We start from the raw sequence: 23,909 nt of genomic DNA, 5'->3' as shown, positions 1-23,909 counted from the left end.
CAAAAGTAGCAGATCTACAAGATCACCGCATGTCACTTTGTGCCGCGGTGCAACAATCTTTATATTTATATATATTTTTGAAAGCTAACATCTTTAAACTGAAATCTTTGCTTCTGGGAGGTCCCTAGAACAAAGATATTTTGAGATGGTGGGGTGCGCGGCCAAATACATAATCATTTTGGGCGTCTTTGACATTAAAAGGTTTGAGAACGACTGAGTCTTTGTAGAATCGCCCTCAGGCTCACAGGTAACCAACCCTCTCCTCATAGAGTCTGTCTCCACACTGTCCTCCATAGATAACTGCTGTAACAGTCTGTGTCTCCAGTACTGTCCTCCATAGATAACTGCTGTAACAGTCTGTGTCTCCAGTACTGTCCCCTGTAGATAACTGCTGTAACAGTCTGTGTCTCCAGTACTGTCCCCCATAGATAACTGCTGTAACAGTCTGTGTCTCCAGTACTGTCCCCCATAGATAACTGCTGTAACAGTCTGTGTCTCCAGTACTGTCCCCTGTAGATAACTGCTGTAACAGTCTGTGTCTCCAGTACTGTCCCCTGTAGATAACTGCTGTAACAGTCTGTGTCTCCAGTACTGTCCCCCATAGATAACTGCTGTAACAGTCTGTGTCTCCACACTGTCCTCCATAGATAACTGCTGTAACAGTCTGTGTCTCCAGTACTGTCCTCCATAGATAACTGCTGTAACAGTGTGTCTCCACACTGTCCCCCATAGATAACTGCTGTAACAGTCTGTGTCTCCACACTGTCCCCCATAGATAACTGCTGTAACAGTCTGTGTCTCCAGTACTGTCCCCTGTAGATAACTGCTGTAACAGTCTGTGTCTCCAGTACTGTCCCCCATAGATAACTGCTGTAACAGTCTGTGTCTCCAGTACTGTCCTCCATAGATAACTGCTGTAACAGTGTGTCTCCACACTGTCCCCCATAGATAACTGCTGTAACAGTCTGTGTCTCCAGTACTGTCCCCTGTAGATAACTGCTGTAACAGTCTGTGTCTCCAGTACTGTCCCCCATAGATAACTGCTGTAACAGTCTGTGTCTCCACACTGTCCCCCATAGATAACTGCTGTAACAGTCTGTGTCTCCAGTACTGTCCCCCATAGATAACTGCTGTAACAGTCTGTGTCTCCAGTACTGTCCTCCATAGATAACTGCTGTAACAGTGTGTCTCCACACTGTCCCCCATAGATAACTGCTGTAACAGTCTGTGTCTCCACACTGTCCCCTGTAGATAACTGCTGTAACAGTCTGTGTCTCCACACTGTCCTCCATAGATAACTGCTGTAACAGTCTGTGTCTCCACACTGTCCCCTGTAGATAACTGCTGTAACAGTCTGTGTCTCCAGTACTGTCCCCTGTAGATAACTGCTGTAACAGTCTGTGTCTCCAGTACTGTCCCCCATAGATAACTGCTGTAACAGTCTGTGTCTCCAGTACTGTCCCCTGTAGATAACTGCTGTAACAGTCTGTGTCTCCAGTACTGTCCCCTGTAGATAACTGCTGTAACAGTCTGTGTCTCCAGTACTGTCCCCTGTAGATAACTGCTGTAACAGTCTGTGTCTCCACACTGTCCTCCATAGATAACTGCTGTAACAGTCTGTGTCTCCAGTACTGTCCCCTGTAGATAACTGCTGTAACAGTCTGTGTCTCCAGTACTGTCCCCTGTAGATAACTGCTGTAACAGTCTGTGTCTCCAGTACTGTCCTCCATAGATAACTGCTGTAACAGTCTGTGTCTCCACACTGTCCCCTGTAGATAACTGCTGTAACAGTCTGTGTCTCCAGTACTGTCCCCTGTAGATAACTGCTGTAACAGTCTGTGTCTCCAGTACTGTCCCCCATAGATAACTGCTGTAACAGTCTGTGTCTCCAGTACTGTCCCCTGTAGATAACTGCTGTAACAGTCTGTCTCCAGTACTGTCCCCCATAGATAACTGCTGTAACAGTCTGTGTCTCCAGTACTGTCCCCTGTAGATAACTGCTGTAACAGTCTGTCTCCAGTACTGTCCCCCATAGATAACTGCTGTAACAGTCTGTGTCTCCAGTACTGTCCCCTGTAGATAACTGCTGTAACAGTCTGTGTCTCCAGTACTGTCCCCCATAGATAACTGCTGTAACAGTCTGTGTCTCCAGTACTGTCCCCTGTAGATAACTGCTGTAACAGTCTGTCTCCAGTACTGTCCTCCATAGATAACTGCTGTAACAGTCTGTGTCTCCAGTACTGTCCTCCATAGATAACTGCTGTAACAGTCTGTGTCTCCACACTGTCCCCCATAGATAACTGCTGTAACAGTCTGTGTCTCCAGTACTGTCCCCCATAGATAACTGCTGTAACAGTCTGTGTCTCCAGTACTGTCCCCTGTAGATAACTGCTGTAACAGTCTGTGTCTCCAGTACTGTCCCCCATAGATAACTGCTGTAACAGTCTGTGTCTCCAGTACTGTCCCCCATAGATAACTGCTGTAACAGTCTGTGTCTCCAGTACTGTCCCCTGTAGATAACTGCTGTAACAGTCTGTGTCTCCAGTACTGTCCCCTGTAGATAACTGCTGTAACAGTCTGTGTCTCCAGTACTGTCCTCCATAGATAACTGCTGTAACAGTCTGTGTCTCCAGTACTGTCCTCCATAGATAACTGCTGTAACAGTCTGTGTCTCCACACTGTCCCCCGTAGATAACTGCTGTAACAGTCTGTGTCTCCACACTGTCCCTGTCTCCAGTACTGTCCCCTGTAGATAACTGCTGTAACAGTCTGTGTCTCCACACTGTCCCTGTCTCCAGTACTGTCCCCTGTAGATAACTGCTGTAACAGTCTGTGTCTCCACACTGTCCCTGTCTCCAGTACTGTCCCCTGTAGATAACTGCTGTAACAGTCTGTGTCTCCAGTACTGTCCCCTGTAGATAACTGCTGTAACAGTCTGTGTCTCCAGTACTGTCCCCCATAGATAACTGCTGTAACAGTCTGTGTCTCCAGTACTGTCCCCTGTAGATAACTGCTGTAACAGTCTGTGTCTCCAGTACTGTCCTCCATAGATAACTGCTGTAACAGTCTGTGTCTCCAGTACTGTCCCCCATAGATAACTGCTGTAACAGTCTGTGTCTCCAGTACTGTCCCCCATAGATAACTGCTGTAACAGTCTGTGTCTCCAGTACTGTCCTCCATAGATAACTGCTGTAACAGTCTGTGTCTCCAGTACTGTCCCCCGTAGATAACTGCTGTAACAGTCTGTGTCTCCAGTACTGTCCCCCATAGATAACTGCTGTAACAGTCTGTGTCTCCACACTGTCCCCCATAGATAACTGCTGTAACAGTCTGTGTCTCCAGTACTGTCCTCCATAGATAACTGCTGTAACAGTCTGTGTCTCCACACTGTCCCCCATAGATAACTGCTGTAACAGTCTGTGTCTCCAGTACTGTCCCCTGTAGATAACTGCTGTAACAGTGTGTCTCCAGTACTGTCCCCCATAGATAACTGCTGTAACAGTCTGTGTCTCCAGTACTGTCCCCCATAGATAACTGCTGTAACAGTCTGTGTCTCCAGTACTGTCCCCTGTAGATAACTGCTGTAACAGTCTGTGTCTCCAGTACTGTCCCCTGTAGATAACTGCTGTAACAGTCTGTGTCTCCAGTACTGTCCCCCGTAGATAACTGCTGTAACAGTCTGTGTCTCCACACTGTCCCCTGTAGATAACTGCTGTAACAGTCTGTGTCTCCAGTACTGTCCTCCATAGATAACTGGGGCGGCGGTGGCTCAGAGGTAGAGTGGCCCGATGGTAACCGCAAGGTTGCCAGTTCGAACCCAGGCTCCCCCAGAGTCAGTGTCGAAGTGTCCTTGAGCAAGACACTGAACCCCTAATTGCTCCCGATGTGCTGGTCGGTGCCTTGTATGGTTTCCGCCGCCATCGGTGTATGAATGTGTGGGTGAATGTGATGCACAATCATATGTAAAGCGCCTTGGATAAAAGGCGCTGTATAAATGCACCATTTTATAACTAACAGTCTGTGTCTCCAGTACTGTCCTCCACTGGGCTGTGTGCAGTGTTGTGTTGTAATGTTTACGCTGGGGCAGGTTCTGGGGCAGGTTCTGCATGTTTTCTGTGGCCACACTTTGGCAGCGAGCAGCAAAGAAAACCCCTCCACCACATAACTGTGTTTCTGTAGAGAGAGAAGGCAACGCAACACCACCTCCTCCTCCTCCTCCACCAGCACATAACTGTGTTTCTGTAGAGAGAGAAGGCAACGCAACAACACCACCTCCTCCTCCTCCACCAGCACATAACTGTGTTTCTGTAGAGAGAGAAGGCAACGCAACACCACCTCCTCCTCCTCCTCCTCCACCAGCACATAACTGTGTTTCTGTAGAGAGAGAAGGCAACGCAACACCACCACCTCCTCCTCCACCACCTCCTCCTCCTCCTCCTCCACCACCACCTCCTCCTCCTCCTCCTCCTCCTCCTCCTCCTCCTCCTCCTCCTCCACCAGCACATAACTGTGTTTCTGTAGAGAGAGAAGACACAGCGACACCACCTCCTCCTCCTCCTCCACCAGGACATGACTGTGTTTCTGTAGAGAGAGAAGACACAGCGACACCACCACCTCCTCCTCCTCCTCCTCCTCCAGGACATGACTGTGTTTCTGTAGACACAGTAACCCTGGCCTCGCTATGTCGGCCATGTTGTTACAGAAGACACAAACACGTTTCACAATGTTTTATAAAAGTAGCCGGTTAAGCAATGTTTCACGAGAGGGTGTGCGTTACCAACCGGCCTGCGTTGCTGCAGTAAGCAGCGCATTATGCCACACAGTTGCCCTTATAACTACGATATTCATTATAAAATCTTTGAGGTCGATGAAGCAAACAATCTCAGCAATTCCCAACAGATCAGAATATAGAACTTTTAACCCATTCTGGACGGTGAACCCCTTTTGGTGTTTTAAGCATTATTTTATACTTTAGCTATTGAAACAAATCATGAAAATGTGGCGCAAATCTTTGAATATATTCTTTCACAGCAAACGTTTTAACTCGAATCTTTGCTTCCGGGGTGTCCCTGCAACAACATATTTTCAGATGGGGGTTGGCAGCCACTTGCATATAGTTTTTGGGGTCCTTGACATTAAATATTGAGAACCACTTACATAGAAATATATGTATTTCAGAAAATTGTCATGATTTAGAAGATTTTGTTTAAGGTCAGGTCTAAATGGGTTGAACAGAAAACACTTTATTTTAACCAGAATATATCACTTACAGCTCCTTTTGAATTCTTTGGTGGGCAGAAAAAGCCTCCTAAGCCAAACGACACACCCAGGTGGTCCCAGGAGGAGGAGGAGGAGAAGTCCTGGGATTATGGGTAATCTGACCCCTCCTTGGTGTTGGTGTTGTGTGGAACGGTGTCCCTCCGCGGAAAGAAATAGGCCAGCTAGCTGGAAACGTGGGGCTGGGTTGATGGCGGTCGGTGCACATTAGCCACAGAGAGTGCTTACTGCTTATGTGTGGAAAAAGCAAAGTGGTGCCATGTCGCATCCAGGGCAGCGCATGGTATATGCGTGTGTGTGTGCATGTGTGTGTGTGTGTGTGCCTCGTTTGGGACACACAGATAGAAAGCAGAAGGAACGCGCACAGCGCCAGGGGATTTCAGAACCCTCACAATGACACTCAGTCATCAAGGTCAAAGCCATGTGTGTGTGTGTGTGTGGAGGCATGCATGAAACATTAATGGTTCATACTTCACAGGAATATATTATACAGCCACAAACCTAGACTAGTTTCATTACACTGATAAATCACAAGTTGTCTTAAGACGCTCCTTTCTTTCTTTCCTTTTAGTTTACTTTACAGAGAGCAGAGCGCCAGTGTTTCTTTACAGAGAGCAGAGCGCCAGTGTTTCTTTACAGAGAGCAGAGCGCCAGTGTTTCTCTCCCCATGTATGAGCAAGCATTTTTTCGTGACAGTCTGCGGGGAGGGAAAAAACCCCCCTCTGACGACTGACGCCGTGAAACCTCGAGCAGAGCTAGCCTCTAGTCTAGAGGGTGGGCCGCTGTCTGGTCTGACTGAGCTGGGGGGGGACAGGCAGGCAGGCAGGCAGGCAGACAGGCAGGCAGGCAGGCAGGCAGATGGAGAGAGAGACAGGCAGGCAGGCAGACAGGCAGACAGACAGGCAGGCAGGCAGGCAGGCAGATGGAGAGAGGCAGGCAGACGGACAGATGGACAGGCAGATGGAGGGAGAGACAGGCAGGCAGAGGGACACAGACAACAGCAGCAACAACAATAGTAACAACTAGGGCTGGCCAATTAAGCGAAAATATATCAAAATCGAAATCTCTAACAGACTTAATCTTGCTTGTGTCTGTGCTGTGTAGGTTTTGTGAGCTTGTGCAATACATTGGCTATTCGGTCAGGATGTTTAGTCTCAGGCGTCGACACAATAATTAGAGAATAGAAGAATTGATATTTTGATCAACGTTTGCCTGTTATCTCTGTTTGCTTTGCCTGTTATCTCCTCTCCTTATCTCTATCTCCTCTCCTGTTATCTCTCCTAATGATCAACGTTTGCCTGTTATCTCTCCTAATGATCAACGTTTGCCTGTTATCTCTCCTAATGGTCAACGTTTGCCTGTTATCTCTCCTAATGGTCAACGTTTGCCTGTTATCTCTCCTAATGATCAACGTTTGCCTGTTATCTCTCCTAATGATCAACGTTTGCCTGTTATCTCTCCTAATGGTCAACGTTTGCCTGTTATCTCTCCTAATGATCAACGTTTGCCTGTTATCTCTCCTAATGATCAACGTTTGCCTGTTATCTCTCCTAATGGTCAACGTTTGCCTGTTATCTCTCCTAATGGTCAACGTTTGCCTGTTATCTCTCCTAATGGTCAACGTTTGCCTGTTATCTCTCCTAATGGTCAACGTTTGCCTGTTATCTCTCCTAATGTTATCTCTGTTATCTCTCCTGTTATCTCTGTTATCTCTCCTGTTATCTCTGTTATCTCTCCTGTTATCTCTCCTGTTATCTCTGTTATCTCTCCTGTTATCTCTGTTATCTCTCCTGTTATCTCTCCTAATGTTATCTCTGTTATCTCTCCTGTTATCTCTCCTAATGTTATCTCTGTTATCTCTCCTGTTATCTCTGTTATCTCTCCTGTTATCTCTGTTATCTCTCCTGTTATCTCTCCTGTTATCTCTGTTATCTCTCCTGTTATCTCTCCTAATGTTATGTTATCTCTCCTGTTATCTCTCCTAATGTTATCTCTGTTATCTCTCCTGTTATCTCTGTTATCTCTCCTGTTATCTCTCCTAATGTCATCGCTGTTATCTCCTGTTATCTCGGTTATCTCCTGTTATCTCTGTTATCTCTGTTATCTCTCCTGTTATCTCTCCTGTTATCTCTCTGTTATCTCTGTTATCTCTCCTAATGGCACCAACATCAACACGGCATGGAATTGTGGACAAAATATTGATATTGATATTGATATTGGGTCTGAGAGGCTGAATCTCATCAAAATAATGGTGGTCCGTCCGTGGCTCCAATGCGGAATGGATAATGGATGGACCTTGTTATGAAAAAGGTTGAAAACCAGCGGTTTAAGCCGTTAAATCGTGTGTGTGTGTGTGCGTGTGTGCATGTATTCATGTGTGCGTGCGTGCGTGCGTGCTTGTGTGTATGCGCGTGAGTTTGTGTGTGTGTGTGTGGGTGGGTGCGTGTGCGTGCGTGTTAATGAACAACCGATCAATGTCGGGGAGGAAAGCTGGCTGATTTCCGGAGCGCTGCCAGGGAGGGAGACATTGTAGCGCTGCCTGGGAGGAGGGAGACATTGCAGCGCTGCCTGGGAGGAGGGAGACATTGTAGCGCTGCCTGGGAGGAGGGAGACATTGCAGCGCTGCCTGGGAGGAGGGAGACATTGCAGTTAGTGTTGCCTTACGGTCAACTGGTAGCAGGTGGGAACCGACTCACAAGGCTCCACACATCACATGTTTGCACATTATCCACTTTGCAGCGAAAAGAAACCCTTTTAGCACAAAGACGTGTATAGCGTGTCGTGTGGCTTCAGAGGGCGTGGAGAATGTCTCCTTCATTCGACCTCCACCACGTCCTCCAACACAAAGTCCTCCTGTCAACCCAACAGACCAGGTCTCTGCTATAGTCACCCAACAGACCAGGTCTCTGCTATAGTCACCCAACAGACCAGGTCTCTGCTATAGTCACCCAACAGACCAGGTCTCTGCTATAGTCACCCAACAGACCAGGTCTCTGCTATAGTCACCCAACAGACCAGGTCTCTGCTATAGTCACCCAACAGACCAGGTCTCTGCTATAGTCACCCAACAGACCAGGTCTCTGCTATAGTCACCCAACAGACCAGGTCTCTGCTATAGTCACCCAACAGACCAGGTCTCTGCTATAGTCACCCAACAGACCAGGTCTCTGCTATAGTCACCCAACAGACCAGGTCTCTGCTATAGTCCCCCAACAGACCAGGTCTCTGCTATAGTCACCCAACAGACCAGGTCTCTGCTATAGTCCTGTCAACCCAACAGGAAATACTTGCCATTAATTATTATAGTGGTTGCAAAGGTATTGATTATTGATTGATCCCGTGGTGGGAGTTCTGGTTTTGGTGAATATGAAGTAGCTCCGGTCATTTCCTGGGAGGCACTGGGGGCCACGCATTAAAAATAAATTAATCCACAAATCTACTGTGTATTGTTGACCTATTTCTAAACCATATAGCGCAACTTTCGTTCAACTTGGAACCGACTCACAAAGCACCACTTCTTTGTGCTAAAAGGGTTTCTTTCGCTGCAAAGTGGATAATGTGTCACACGGAAGTATACGCCAGCAGCAGCACAGAACCATAGCTCCATGTGACAGAAGTATACGCCAGCAGCAGCACAGAACCATAGCTCCATGTGACAGAAGTATACGCCAGCAGCAGCACAGAACCATCGCTCCATGTGACAGAAGTATACGCCAGCAGCAGCACAGAACCATCGCTCCATGTGACAGAGGAAGTATACGCCAGCAGCAGCACAGAACCATAGCTCCATGTGACAGAAGTATACGCCAGCAGCAGCACAGAACCATCGCTCCATGTGACAGAGGAAGTATACGCCAGCAGCAGCACAGAACCATCGCTCCATGTGACAGAAGTATACGCCAGCAGCAGCACAGAACCATAGCTCCATGTGACAGAAGTATACGCCAGCAGCAGCACAGAACCATCGCTCCATGTGACAGAGGAAGTATACGCCAGCAGCAGCACAGAACCATCGCTCCATGTGACAGAGGAAGTATACGCCAGCAGCAGCACAGAACCATCGCTCCATGTGACAGAAGTATACGCCAGCAGCAGCACAGAACCATCGCTCCATGTGACAGAGGAAGTATACGCCAGCAGCAGCACAGAACCATCGCTCCATGTGACAGAAGTATACGCCAGCAGCAGCACAGAACCATCGCTCCATGTGACAGAAGTATACGCCAGCAGCAGCACAGAACCATCGCTCCATGTGACAGAAGTATACGCCAGCAGCAGCACAGAACCATAGCTCCATGTGACAGAGGAAGTATACGCCAGCAGCAGCACAGAACCATAGCTCCATGTGACAGAGGAAGTATACGCCAGAGCAGCACAGAACCATCGCTCCATGTGACAGAGGAAGTATACGCCAGAGCAGCACAGAACCATCGCTCCATGTGACAGAGGGGTCGAAGTTGAACCAAAGTTGTCACGTGTAGATTGACGGACGGGGGTTTAGAAGACATTCTGCACCGATCTTAACCCATTTTGGGTCGGGAACCCGTTTTGGTGTTTTAAGCATTGTGCTATAATTTAGCTATTGAAAAATAGCACATCTACAAGCTCGTAGCGCGGCAGTCTGCTATTTTTTTAAAAATCGTGAAAATATGCCTCAAATCTTTGAATATATATTATTACAGCGTGAAAATTTTAACTCAAATCTTTGCTTCCGGGGAGGTCCCCTGGAACAACATATTTTCAGATGTTGGGCGGAGGCATATTACATATAGTTTTTGGGGTCCTTGACATGAAATATTGAGCAGCATTGAACCATTAGGGTTTTCAGAAAACTGTCAGGATTTTGAAGACTTTTTTTTATTTCGATGTCTGGTCTAAATGGGTTAAAATCGGGTTAATCTGCACAAAAGGAAAATGTAGTGGGTGGCTGCGGATTCTACGGGGTAATCATCCCCAAATGACACCCCTGGTCTGGGTCAAGAGTGGGCCTCTATCCCGTCTGGGACCCCAGATGACACCCCTGGTCTGGGTCAAGAGTGGGCCTCTATCCCGTCTGGGACCCCAGATGACACCCCTGGTCTGGGTCAAGAGTGGGCCTCTATCCCGTCTGGGACCCCAGATGACACCCCTGGTCTGGGTCAAGAGTGGGCCTCTATCCCATCTGGGACCCCTGATGACACCCCTGGTCTGGGTCAAGAGTGGGCCAGCCATCCCGTCTGGGACCCCAGATGACACCCCTGGTCTGGGTCAAGAGTGGGCCAGCCATCCCGTCTGGGACCCTAGATTACACCCCTGGTCTGGGTCAAGAGTGGGCCAGCCATCCCGTCTGGGACCCCAGATGACACCCCTGGTCTGGGTCAAGAGTGGGCCAGCCATCCCGTCTGGGACCCCAGATGACACCCCTGGTCTGGGTCAAGATGACACCCCTGGTCTGGGACCCCAGATGACACCCCTGGTCTGGGACCCTAGATGACACCCCTGGTCTGGGACCCCAGATGACACCCCTGGTCTGGGACCCTAGATGACACCCCTGGTCTGGGTCAAGATGACACCCCTGGTCTGGGACCCCAGATGACACCCCTGGTCTGGGTCAAGATGACACCCCTGGTCTGGGTCAAGATGACACCCCTGGTCTGGGACCCCAGATGACACCCCTGGTCTGGGACCCCAGATGACACCCCTGGTCTGGGACCCTAGATGACACCCCTGGTCTGGGACCCCAGATGACACCCCTGGTCTGGGACCCTAGATGACACCCCTGGTCTGGGACCCCAGATGACACCCCTGGTCTGGGACCCTAGATGACACCCCTGGTCTGGGACCCCAGATGACACCCCTGGTCTGGGTCAAGATGACACCCCTGGTCTGGGACCCCAGATGACACCCCTGGTCTTGGTCAAGATGACACACCTGGTCTGGGACCCCAGATGACACCCCTGGTCTGGGTCAAGATGACACCCCTGGTCTGGGACCCCAGATGACACCCCTGGTCTGGGTCAAGATGACACCCCTGGTCTGGGTCAAGATGACACCCCTGGTCTGGGACCCTAGATGACACACCTGGTCTGGGACCCTAGATGACACACCTGGTCTGGGACCCCAGATGACACCCCTGGTCTGGGTCAAGATGACACCCCTGGTCTGGGACCCCAGATGACACCCCTGGTCTGGGTCAAGATGACACCCCTGGTCTGGGACCCTAGATGACACACCTGGTCTGGGACCCTAGATGACACACCTGGTCTGGGACCCCAGATGACACCCCTGGTCTGGGTCAAGATGACACCCCTGGTCTGGGACCCTAGATGACACACCTGGTCTGGGACCCTAGATGACACACCTGGTCTGGGACCCCAGATGACACCCCTGGTCTGGGACCCCAGATGACACCCCTGGTCTGGGACCCCAGATGACACCCCTGGTCTGGGTCAAGATGACACGACACCCCTGGTCTGGGACCCTAGATGACACCCCTGGTCTGGGTCAAGAGTGGGCCTTTATCCCGTCTGGGACCCCAGATGACCCCTGGTCTGGGTCAGAGCCAGGGGTCCCGTCTGGGACCCCAGATGACCCCTGATCTGGGTCAGAGCCATATAGCTGAGAGAGTTGTTCCATTGAGGGGTCAGAGTGCTGTTGTTCATGCAGTCCTGGAGTGTGACAACTAAGCTGGAGTTTGAAATACATTGTTTGCAACGAGGCCGGCGCAAATATCAGCAATCTTAGGCATGTGTGCAACGTGACAACTGTTTTAAAAGTATTGCACAGTGACAACTATAGTCTCTGTAATGTTTATGTTGTACCAGGAGTAGCGCCCGACAAGCCTATGGCTTCTCCCTGGCCCTTTTTCGGATATCGGACAGGACATAAGCAACGGACACTCAAAAGGAGTAGAGGGGGAAAATAAAGGAAATGATGTGTGCTATGTATGAACTGTATGGCCACCATTCCGAAAATAAAACTGAACTAAAAAAAACACGATCTAAAATAAAGGGAGTTAAGATCATTACTCCATTTTGACCTGAGATCAGATTCTAAAAATGTCTTCTACATCCTACAAAGCTATGTTTCTATGTCAGTCGTTCTTCGATTTTTCAAAAATAGCAGACCTACAAGCTCGTAGCGCGCCACTCGGTGGCGCGCTATGAGCTTGTAGATCTGCTATTTTTCAATAGCTAAAGCATAACATAATGCTAACACCAAAAGGGGTTCCCGCCCAGAATGGGTAAAAGCTGGGCTGTTGCCCGAGTCCAGTGCATTCTGCCAACTTCCAGTCCAGGACTTTGTCACTCTTCGCCTAGCACTTTAAGCCAATAGAAGTCTCTATGTAGAAGAGCCATTGGACTGAAGCCCCATGAAGTGAACGGAGCTGTCAGAACTCTGTCGTATTTCAACGGCTCTGGTCTGGGTCAAGAGTGGGCCAGCCAAGAGGGGGTCATCTGGGGTCTGGGACCCCCAGATGACACCCCAGGTCTGGTGACTGGTCTGCGGGTCAAGACTAGGCCAGCCATCCTGTACATTACACCACATCCACGGATACACCTGCCTGTAGGATGTCGTCCTGCTTCAATGAGCCACTCTGTTAACACACTGTTTTCATATCAGCATTGTTTGAGCGCTCTGACCTTTGCTTGAACCCACATCGGAGCCGAGCTTTATGTTGCCTATAGTGTGTGTGTGTGTGTGTGTGTGTGTGTGTGTGTGTGTGTGTGTGTGTGTGTGTGTGTGTGTGTGTGTGTGTGTGTGTGTGTGTGTGTGTGTGTGTGGTGTGTGTGTGTGTGTGTGTGTGTGTGTGTGTGTGTGTGTGTGTGTGTGTGTGTGTGTGTGTGTGTGTGTGTGTGTGTGTGTGTCCTGTTATTCACATAGCTGCAGTTTGTTCAAGGGATTAAGCCGTTTAGAGGCGAGGTTGATTCTACAAAATGTCTTCTAAATCCTAACAACAGTTTCTATGTCAGTGGATCTCAAACGTTTTCATGTCAAGGACCCCCTCAAGGACCAGGGACCAGTTGAAAATAATGGTTGATGTGCTTAAAAGCTAACGTGACACAGATGCATTCCATTCCATGTCTTAAGGGATTAAGCTGTTTCCAAAATGAACCATCTCTCCAACCATGTCTGCCAGCTTAGGCTCAGTCAGTCTTTTCTTGACAGAGCTGTGCTGTTCACAGTATGGACTATTTAATAGGGCCCTATTTTCACTGTGCTGTTCACAGTATGGACTATTAGGGCCCTATTTTCACTGCTGTTCACAGTATGGACTATTTAATAGGGCCCTATTTTCACTGTGCTGTTCACAGTATGGACTATTTAATAGGGCCCTATTTTCACTGTGCTGTTCACAGTATGGACTATTTAATAGGGCCCTATTTTCACTGTGCTGTTCACAGTATGGACTATTTAATAGGGCCCTATTTTCACTGTGCTGTTCACAGTATGGACTATTTAATAGGGCCCTATTTTCACTGTGCTGTTCACAGTATGGACTATTAGGGCCCTATTTTCACTGTGCTGTTCACAGTATGGACTATTAGGGCCCTATTTTCACTGTGCTGTTCACAGTATGGACTATTAGGGCCCTATTTTCACTGTGCTGTTCACAGTCTTGACTATAAGTGCCCTATTTTCACTGTGCTGTTCACAGTATGGACTATTAGGGCCCTATTTTCACTGTGCTGTTCACAGTATGGACTATTAGGGCCCTATTTTCACTGTGCTGTTCACAGTATGGACTATTAGGGCCCTATTTTCACTGTGCTGTTCACAGTATGGACTATTAGGGCCCTATTTTCACTGTGCTGTTCACAGTCTTGACTATAAGGGCCCTATTTTCACTGTGCTGTTCACAGTATGGACTATTAGGGCCCTATTTTCACTGTGCTGTTCACAGTATGGACTATAAGGGCCCTATTTTCACTGTGCTGTTCACAGTATGGACTATTAGGGCCCTATTTTCACTGCTGTTCACAGTATGGACTATTAGGGCCCTATTTTCACTGTGCTGTTCACAGTATGGACTATAAGGGCCCTATTTTCACTGTGCTGTTCACAGTATGGACTATTAGGGCCCTATTTTCACTGTGCTGTTCACAGTATGGACTATTAGGGCCCTATTTTCACTGCTGTTCACAGTATGGACTATTAGGGCCCTATTTTCACTGTGCTGTAAACAGTATGGACTATTAGGGCCCTATTTTCACTGTGCTGTTCACAGTCTTGACTATAAGGGCCCTATTTTCACTGTGCTGTTCACAGTATGGACTATTAGGGCCCTATTTTCACTGTGCTGTTCACAGTATGGACTATTAGGGCCCTATTTTCACTGTGCTGTTCACAGTATGGACTATTAGGGCCCTATTTTCACTGTGCTGTTCACAGTCTTGACTATAAGGGCCCTATTTTCACTGTGCTGTTCACAGTATGGACTATTAGGGCCCTATTTTCACTGTGCTGTTCACAGTATGGACTATTGGGCCCTATTTTCACTGTGCTGTTCACAGTATGGACTATTAGGGCCCTATTTGTGTAGTATGTGGTCGCTGACACAATGCCACACACGGCTCTCTTCGCCACATTGTGTAACTTGTAGACCACTGTTTCCCAACACATTGTTATGGGTCCTCTTAGTCTTTGTTTTCTACTTAATTATTATTATTTCAAAACATTTTCCAAAAACATTAAAAAAAAAAAAGAAAGCTAAACTATTCGTGAATTAATAACAAAATCCAATGATTTTTTTTCCAGTTCATGTCTTGAAGAAATTAACGACAAATCTAAGAAATTCCATAAATTTTAACATATTTGAAGAAGTAGTGAAAATAGCCGATCTACAAGCTCGTTCGCGCCGCGTTGTGCGTTTGGGTCCTGGGGAGACATGACATTTCTCTCGGGGTCACGGGCTAAAAGGTTTGGGAACCGGCTGGTGTAGACGAACCCGGGGCAGACATTTCTCACTGCAGTGTTTCCATCGGAGCCGCGCTGCAGAATGTGCTGACATTAGCGTTCATATGAAACCATAAGCACAGGCCTGCGTTGTTCCTTCGTCTCCTCCTTCTCCTCCTCTTTGTGTGTTGAGAAGCGTTGCTCCTTCCTCTGCCCCGTTCTCCTCCTCCTCCTCCTCTTTGTGTTGAGAAGCGTTGCTCCTTCCTCTGCCCCGTTCTCCTCCTCCTCCTCCTTTGTGTTGAGAAGCGTTGCTCCTTCCTCTGCCCCGTTCTCCTCCTCCTCCTCCTCTTTGTGTTGAGAAGCGTTGCTCCTTCCTCTGCCCCGTTCTCCTCCTCCTCCTCCTCGTGTGTCGAGAAGCGGACCGGATGACGACGCTGTGGGTTTGTTCGAGTGCTCTCGGCCCTCAAACACTCTGTAATCAGAGATGAAAACCTCAAAGGGCCTTGAGGCAGCAGCAGCACTACAGCTGTCTGCATCTGCAAGCAGGCTTGTGTGTCTGTGTGAGCGTACTTGCAACTTGCGAGTGTTACATCGGAACAAGTAGAGCGCTCTAGTCTGTGAACAAGATGAATAATAGATGCAACTCGTAAACCATGTAAACATCTGTCTAAAAAATAACACGCTATCTGACATTTTGGACTACCAGGTAACAGTGTTTGGAGCATTGTCCAGGGTGTTTTAGAGATGGGAGAAGAGTCTAGGACGTGTGGAGCATTGTCCAGGGTGTTTTAGAGGTGGGAGAAGAGTCTAGGATGTGTGGAGCATTGTCCAGGGTGTTTTAGGGAAGGGAGAAGAGTCTAGGATGTGTGGAGCGTTGTCCAGGGTGTTTTAGGGAAGGGAGAAGAGTCTAGGACGTGTGGAGCGTTGTCCAGGGTGTTTTAGGGAAGGGAGAAGAGTCTAGGATGTGTGGAGCGTTGTCCAGGGTGTTTTAGGGAAGGGAGAAGAGTCTAGGACATGCGGAGCGTTGTCCAGGGTGTTTTAGGGAGGGGAGAAGAGTCTAGGACGTCTGGAGCGTTGTCCAGGGTGTTTTAGGGAAGGGAGAAGAGTCTGGGACGTGTGGAGCGTTGTCCAGGGTGTTTTAGGGAAGGGAGAAGAGTCTAGGACGTGTGGAGCGTTGTCCAGGGTGTTTTAGGGAAGGGAGAAGAGTCTAGGATGTGTGGAGCGTTGTCCAGGGTGTTTTAGGGAAGGGAGAAGAGTCTAGGACATGCGGAGCGTTGTCCAGGGTGTTTTAGGGAGGGGAGAAGAGTCTAGGACGTCTGGAGCGTTGTCCAGGGTGTTTTAGGGAAGGGAGAAGAGTCTGGGACGTGTGGAGCGTTGTCCAGGGTGTTTTAGGGAAGGGAGAAGAGTCTAGGACGTGTGGAGCGTTGTCCAGGGTGTTTTAGGAGAGGGAGAAGAGTCTAGGACGTGTGGAGCGTTGTCCAGGGTGTTTTAGGGAAGGGAGAAGAGTCTAGGTCAGGACGTGTGGAACGTTATCCAGGGTGTTTTAGGGAAGTGAGGAGAGTCTAGGACGTGTGGAGCGTTGTCCAGGGTGTTTTAGGGAAGGGAGAAGAGTCTAGGACGTGTGGAGCGTTGTCCAGGGTGTTTTAGGGAAGGGAGAAGAGTCTAGGACGTGTGGAGCGTTGTCCAGGGTGTTTTAGGGAAGGGAGAAAAGTCTAGGACGTGTGGAGCGTTGTCCAGGGTGTTTTAGGGAAGGGAGAAGAGTCTAGGACGTGTGGAGCGTTGTCCAGGGTGTTTTAGGGAAGGGAGAAGAGTCTAGGACGTGTGGAGCGTTGTCCAGGGTGTTTTAGGGAAGGGAGAAAAGTCTAGGACGTGTGTCTTAACAAGAGCTTGTGACTAAATTATAAATCACATTGGATCCATGGAACACAGGTTCTTTAGACAAACACACTTTCCACCCGGCAGCAATGATATATATATATATATATCATAAATACACCCCCACAGGCACTAGACATACTGTATGAGTTAAGTAGAAAGCTATGTGTTGTTGCGATCGATGGCATAAAACATATTAGTCCTGACGATCAATGTGCTTCATTCCTATCTCGGCGTGCCAGAGGAGAATTGATTAGGCTAAGTAATGCGGAACCCGCCCGGGAATGAAAGGGCCCGTGTCCAGTCATAGTGACTCTCAACTATATGCTGAATCATCTCACTCCATCAGCCAGACAAAATGGCTACCACCACCTCACCTCAAGCCCTTCAAAGTATATACATGCATACTTCTGCTACTAGTAGCTGCTGAAAGAGTTAACCCATTTTGACCTGAGATCAGTTTCTAAAAATGTCTTCTACATCCTGACAGTTTTCTGAAAAAGCTATGTTTCTATGTCAGTCGTTCTTCGATTTTTCAAAAATAGCAGACCTACAAGCTCGTAGCGCGCCACTCGGTGGCGCGCTACGAGCTTGTAGATCTGCTATTTTTCAATAGCTAAAGCATAACATAATGCTAACACCAAAAGGGGTTCCCGCCCAAAATGGAAAGTGTGTGGCATTCAAAAGTACATACATAAAAATATATACTTATACGTATTCAAAGTTGTGAAACATATTTTCTTTTAGATTTTAATACATTGCTTGCTGTGCTGAAATTAGGGCATTTTCCCCCCGAAAGTACGGAAACATGTTGAAAATAGTGGATCTACAGTACAAGATGTGGGTATTATCGTATGACACTCTTGCACGGTGGGCTTTAAAATAAGTGGTTATTACACAGAAAAGTCCTATCTGATTGACAGCCCATACATCCACACAGAAAAGTCCTCTCTGATTGACAGCCCATACATCCACACAGAAAAGTCCTCTCTGATTGACAGCCCATACATCCACACAGAAAAGTCCAATCTGATTGACAGCCCATAAATCCACACAGAAAAGTCCAATCTGATTGACAGCCCATACATCCACACAGAAAAGTCCTGATTGACAGCCCATACATCCACACAGAGAAGTCCTATCTGATTGACAGCCCATACATCCACACAGAGAAGTCCTATCTGATTGACAGCCCATACATCCACACAGAAAAGGCCTATCTGATTGACAGCCCAAACATCCACACAGAAAAGTCCTATCTGATTGACAGCCCATACATCCACACAGAAAAGGCCTATCTGATTGACAGCCCAAACATCCACACAGAAAAGTCCTATCTGATTGACAGCCCATACATCCACACAGAAAAGGCCTATCTGATTGACAGCCCATACATCCAATCAGAACAGTCCTTTCTGATTGACAGCCCATACATCCACACAGAAAAGTCCTATCTGATAGTGCTGCATAATTAATAAAATCACACCCGTGTGAACCGAGTGGTGTAAGGTCTTATATAGACTGATCAGCTGTGGTCTGACGTAATGTCTGACGTAATGAAATCACACCCGTGTGAACTGGGTGACCATAGCACCCATGCTCATTTTTTGGTACGAACAGACAGACAGACAAACAGACAGACGCGTAAACTAACAAAGCCAGTTGTAGGAGTGGTTTACACCACTCAATAATAAAGATTGCGATCTAGATTCAGACACACACCTGTGCGATCTCATTTCTACATTTGAGCAATAATTGTGCAGCACAGTTGGCTGTCCAGTTCATTTTAGTTACTCTTATTTGTTTTTGTGAGAGACTTTAAGAAAGGTTTAATTCAAGCACGTTGATGTTGTCTGTTTAAAGCCACGGTAGTTATTTGCCACTCACTCTATGCATGCACACAGCCTCTATAAAAGGACCTGTTGTTGAGTCTAGACACAGTGAGTCTAAACAATGCAGAATGATCTCTCCACTACTCCATTAGCTGGTCAAAATGGCTACTACTGCTGTACTGTAACTCTCTTCAACTCTTTTGTTTCCTCATGTCACACACAATCTGTCCCCTCCTCCTCCTCCTCCTCCTCCTCCCTAAAGCCTTCTGGACTACAGCTGTTGCCTTATGTGGCTCCTACTTGGCACGCAGTGCGAGGCCGCTGCCCGCTGGCTGGGCCCTGACGCTGCTTTGGTAATGCCTCAGTGCGAGGCCGCTGCCCGCTGGCTGGGCCCTGACGCTGCTTTGGTAATGCCTCAGTGCGAGGCCGCTGCCCGCTGGCTGGGCCCTGACGCTGCCCGCTGGCTGGGCCCTGACACTGCTTTGGTAATGCCTCGTCGGTCTGCCTTTCTTTCTGCTTGGGGTCAGAGGAGAGAGAATTGGGCGACGCTTTGTTGAGGTTCGTTGTCTGCTCTGTGTGTGGAGCTGTGGACACGTTGAGACTTCGTCTATGTCCACTCCACTGAAGCTGCTACCTTTCAGGATCAAAGGTAGCAGATCTACAAGCTTTTTCAAGCTGCTTTTCGAGTTTGCAGATCTGCTACTTTTGATGCTTTTGTGCGACGCCTGTGGTGTGATCAAGTATAGGACGTTGATTTACGGATAAAAGTTGTACTATTGTAGATAAAGAGTTGTCTGCCCAGTGATTTGGTTAAACTTACTAATTAATTAGGCCCCAAACTGTGGTCTGTAATGTCCCAGCTGTGGTCAGAGCAGCAGGGTCGTTATTCCATTTTGGGCGGGAACCCCTTTTGGTGTTAGCATTATGTTATGCTTTAGCTATTGGAAAAATAGCAGATCGACAAGCTCATAGCGCGCCACCGAGTGGCGCGCTATGAGCTTGTAGGTCTGCTATTTTTTGAAAAATCGAAGAACGACTGACAGAAACAGCTTTTTCAGAAAACTGTCAGGATGTAGAAGACATTTTTAGAATCTGATCTCAGGTCAAAATGGGTTAAGTGAGGTTGTGTGTCTGGACATGTTCCATTGTGGCATTTTCTACTAGCTCTGTTTGTTGTTGTTGTCCCGTTGCATTCTGGGAGGAGGAGGAGGAGGAGGAGGAGGAGGAGGAGGAGGGAATGGGATTTGGGTGTTGAGTGACGATTTGAAGCCAGGAATTTCCCCGGTGGTGATGTTGTTGTTGTCACATGTTGTTTTTGATGTTTTTCTGACTAAAATTCAGCTCCGGCTTTTCCTTTCCTTCATGACAGAGCGTGATCTGACTCGCGTACTACTTTCTTTTGATGGTGAATAACTCACCGGGACCGATTTCACTCGTGTGGAAATGAATCCATAGATTAGAAACCAGCCTGTCTCTCTTTTTTTCTGTAACTCTCTAAAAATATAATTCTCTGGGCGTGACGCAGCCCTCCACCACCCAGTGTAAATCTGGTATAGTACTAACTAAGTCATGAGGTAAAGGCAAGTCCTACATACATAAACAAGTAAGACGCGCGAACGCGGGAAGCGAACGCAGCTCGTAAATTGCAAAAACAACAATTAGAATAAATTACGTAATTTTGTAAGGTTTTTTTTAAGTTCTCTTTTTTTGAGTTTAAGTTTTTTTTTTAAGTTAAGTGTTTTTTAATTTTTTCTTTCCTTTTAAAGTTTTTCCTTTTTAAGTTTTTTTTTAAGTTAAGTTTTTTTTAAAGTTTTTTTTTTAAGTTTTTCTTTCCTTTTAAAGTTTTTCCTTTTAAAGTTTTTTTTTTAAGTTAAGTTTTTTTAAGTTAAGTTTTCTTTAAGTTTTTCTTTCCTTTTAAAGTTTTTCCTTAAGTTTTTTTTTTAAGGGTTAGGGTTAGGGTTAGGGTTTTTTTTAAGTTAAGTTTTGTGTGTGCGTGCGTGCGTGCGTGTGTGTGTGTGTGTGCGTGTGTGCGTGCATGTGTGTGTGTGTTTTTGTGTGTGATACAGCTGCGCCCTCTGGTGGTGGGCGGGTGGTGTTACCGCGGGACAGACACACAGACACACAGACATGATCTGCTGGGTCTCATAGTAAATGCTCACTGCGTTCGCAATCACTGCGTTCGCAATAAATGGATATTAAAGGCATTTGAATGTTGTCAAACTAGAAATGGAATACATGTTCAGAAGCATCTCTCTTTAAAAGCCCTGAGTGTCTCAAGAAGATATTTCATGAAAGCAAAGGCTATAAAGTCTTAGATCTGCTGTATGTAGAAGAACAGCAGGAAAGTTATGATGCCAAAACATCATAATTATACATTATTGTGATGTTTTGTTTAGGAAACAAAGCGTGTGTGCGCGTGCGTGTGTGCGTGCACACATACAGTACAATTTAGGCATTTAGCAAGAACAGAAAGCATGGCAATACATCACAAGATCACATACATAAAAAGTAGTTATCATGAAACATGCGTAAGCTAAGAACGTAACAGTGGAATATCTATATAATGAAACTATACATATAAACTATACATATATACTATAAAGTGCTATGACTACATAAAATGCAATTCTCGTGCTGTCTACTAGGGAATTAAGCAACTAGTTTACTAGTCTAGTTTACTAGTCGACTAGTAAATCCACTAGTTGACTAGTTGATATTTTTTCCCCGATTTTGTAGGCCTCAAGATCAGGTAGATTATAGTTACTAGTCCTTACCCGTTCTAAATATGTGAATATGTTCAGTGGGTAATCTATCTAATAATTTAGTCAAAGTAAAGCAAAGTTACTATATTTACCCAGGGTAACTGGACTAAGCAGGCAGGGCCAGCCAGGCCCTGCTCATAGAACATTTCATGGTAGTGGTTAAATGCCTTGCTCAAGGGCACTTCAGCGGTGGTAATTTTAACGTGCCGGTCCGGGGATACGAACTGGCGACCTTCCGGTATCAAGACCGCTCCGCAAACCGTTCGGCCACCGCTGCCATTATGTACACACCAATGTCACCAATGTACACAGTTTTTAAATGTACAAATATTTATTTCCAATTTCTTTTTACATAACAGGTAGTTAAACAACTAGTCAACTAGTAAAAATGACTAGAAGTGAATGCCCTACGGTCTACGTATGCATGCGTGCGTGCGTGCGTGCGTGCGTGCGTGCACGTGTGTGTTAATGAACAACCGATCAATGTCGGGGAGGAAAGCTGGCTGATTTATGGAGTTTTATCTTGAATCACTACGAGAGGATGCATCCTGTGGTGAAAAGCACTGGTCTGAAAATGACTTCAGTATGAAGGGGGGAGGGGGGGGGGGGGGGGGGGGGGGGCGCGGGGAGGGGGGGGGAGGAGGGAGAGGGAGGGAGAGGGGGAAGGAGGGGGGGAGGTGCCCTCGAGGGTCAAATTGATTCTGAAATCCGAGGAAAGAGTTCTCTCTCTCTCTCTCATAATGTGACTCCCCACCAAGCACACCGGCTGAGTCATGCTTTGTCACCGTCTGAATAGAATACAATGCTGACTCATGCTTTGTCACTTCCCCATATTCACTTTCCTTTTGTCATAAAACCTAACCCACCCCAGAAAGCCATTGTGGGGCAGTAGGGCCATCCACACCACATAAAACCAACCCACCCCAGAAAGCCATTGTGGGGCAGTAGGGCCATCCACACCACATAAAACCAACCCACCCCAGAAAGCCATTGTGGGGCAGTAGGGCCATCCACACCACATAAAACCAACCCACCCCAGAAAGCCATTGTGGGGCAGTAGGGCCATCCACACCACATAAAACCAACCCACCCCAGAAAGCCATTGTGGGGCAGTAGGGCCATCCACACCACATTAACCCCATCTGGGCGGGAACCCCTTTTGGTGTTTTTAAAGCATTCATTATGTTATACTTTAGCTATTGAAAAATAGCAGATCTACAAGTTCATAGCGCGGCACCGAGTGCCGCGCTATGAACTTGTAGGTCTGCTATTTTAGAAAAATTGTGAAAATGTGCCTCAAATCTTTATATTAGTTTCAGTTTTTAACTCAAATCTTTGCTTCTGGGGGGGTTCCCTGAAACAACATATTTTCAGATGGTGGCCAATTACATATAATTTTTGGGGTCCTTGACATGAAATATTGAGAACCACTGATATAGAAACATGAGGTTTTTCCAGGAAAAACAGACATTTTAAAAAGACATTTTTTAAATTTCGACATCAGGCCTAAATGGGTTAAAATAATCTATTTGGGTGGCGGTTGTGGAACAGCAGTGGGGGTTTGTTTCTGTCCTTTTTTGTGGTCACGGCGCACCAAGGGACTAGTCACAATGTCTCACAAACTCAACCACACCTGGACCGGTCTCATTCAAACCGGACCGGTCTCATTCTAACTGGACCGGTCTCATTCTAACTGGACCGGTCTCATTCTAACTGGACCGGTCTCATTCTAACTGGACCGGTCTCATTCTAACTGGACCGGTCTCAGTCAAACCGGACCGGTCTCATTCAAACTGGACCGGTCTCATTCTAACTGGACCGGTCTCATTCTAACTGGACCGGTGTCATTCTAACTGGACCGGTGTCATTCTAACTGGACCGGTCTCATTCAAACCGGACCGGTCTCATTCAAACTGGACCGGTCTCATTCTAACTGGACCGGTCTCATTCTAACTGGACCGGTCTCATTCAAACTGGACCGGTCTCATTCAAACTGGACCGGTCTCATTCTAACCGGACCGGTCTCATTCTAACTGGACCGGTCTCATTCTAACTGGACCGGTCTCATTCTAACTGGACCGGTCTCATTCTAACTGGACCGGTCTCATTCAAACTGGACCGGTCTCATTCAAACTGGACTGGTCTCATTCTAACCGGACCGGTCTCATTCTAACTGGACCGGTCTCATTCAAACTGGACTGGTCTCATTCTAACTGGACCGGTCTCATTCTAACCGGACCGGTCTCATTCAAAGAGGACATTATTATTAACAGTACTGTATTGCTTT

The 23,909-nt window shown here is 47.3% G+C and overlaps 1 protein-coding gene across 1 annotated transcript in view; it reads left to right on the top strand.

Moving 5' to 3' along the window:
• LOC306936342 (jupiter microtubule associated homolog 1-like) overlaps positions 1 to 23,909 on the top strand; it is a 48,352-nt gene that overhangs the window by 6,677 nt on the left and 17,766 nt on the right. The window lies entirely within an intron of this gene.

This window comes from Electrona antarctica (assembly GCF_951216825.1).
Source record: "Electrona antarctica genome assembly, chromosome: 14".
Lineage (NCBI taxonomy): Eukaryota > Metazoa > Chordata > Actinopteri > Myctophiformes > Myctophidae > Electrona > Electrona antarctica.
The sequence above is the reverse complement of the archived record's forward strand: the minus strand, read 5'-3'. Positions and strand labels throughout refer to the sequence as shown.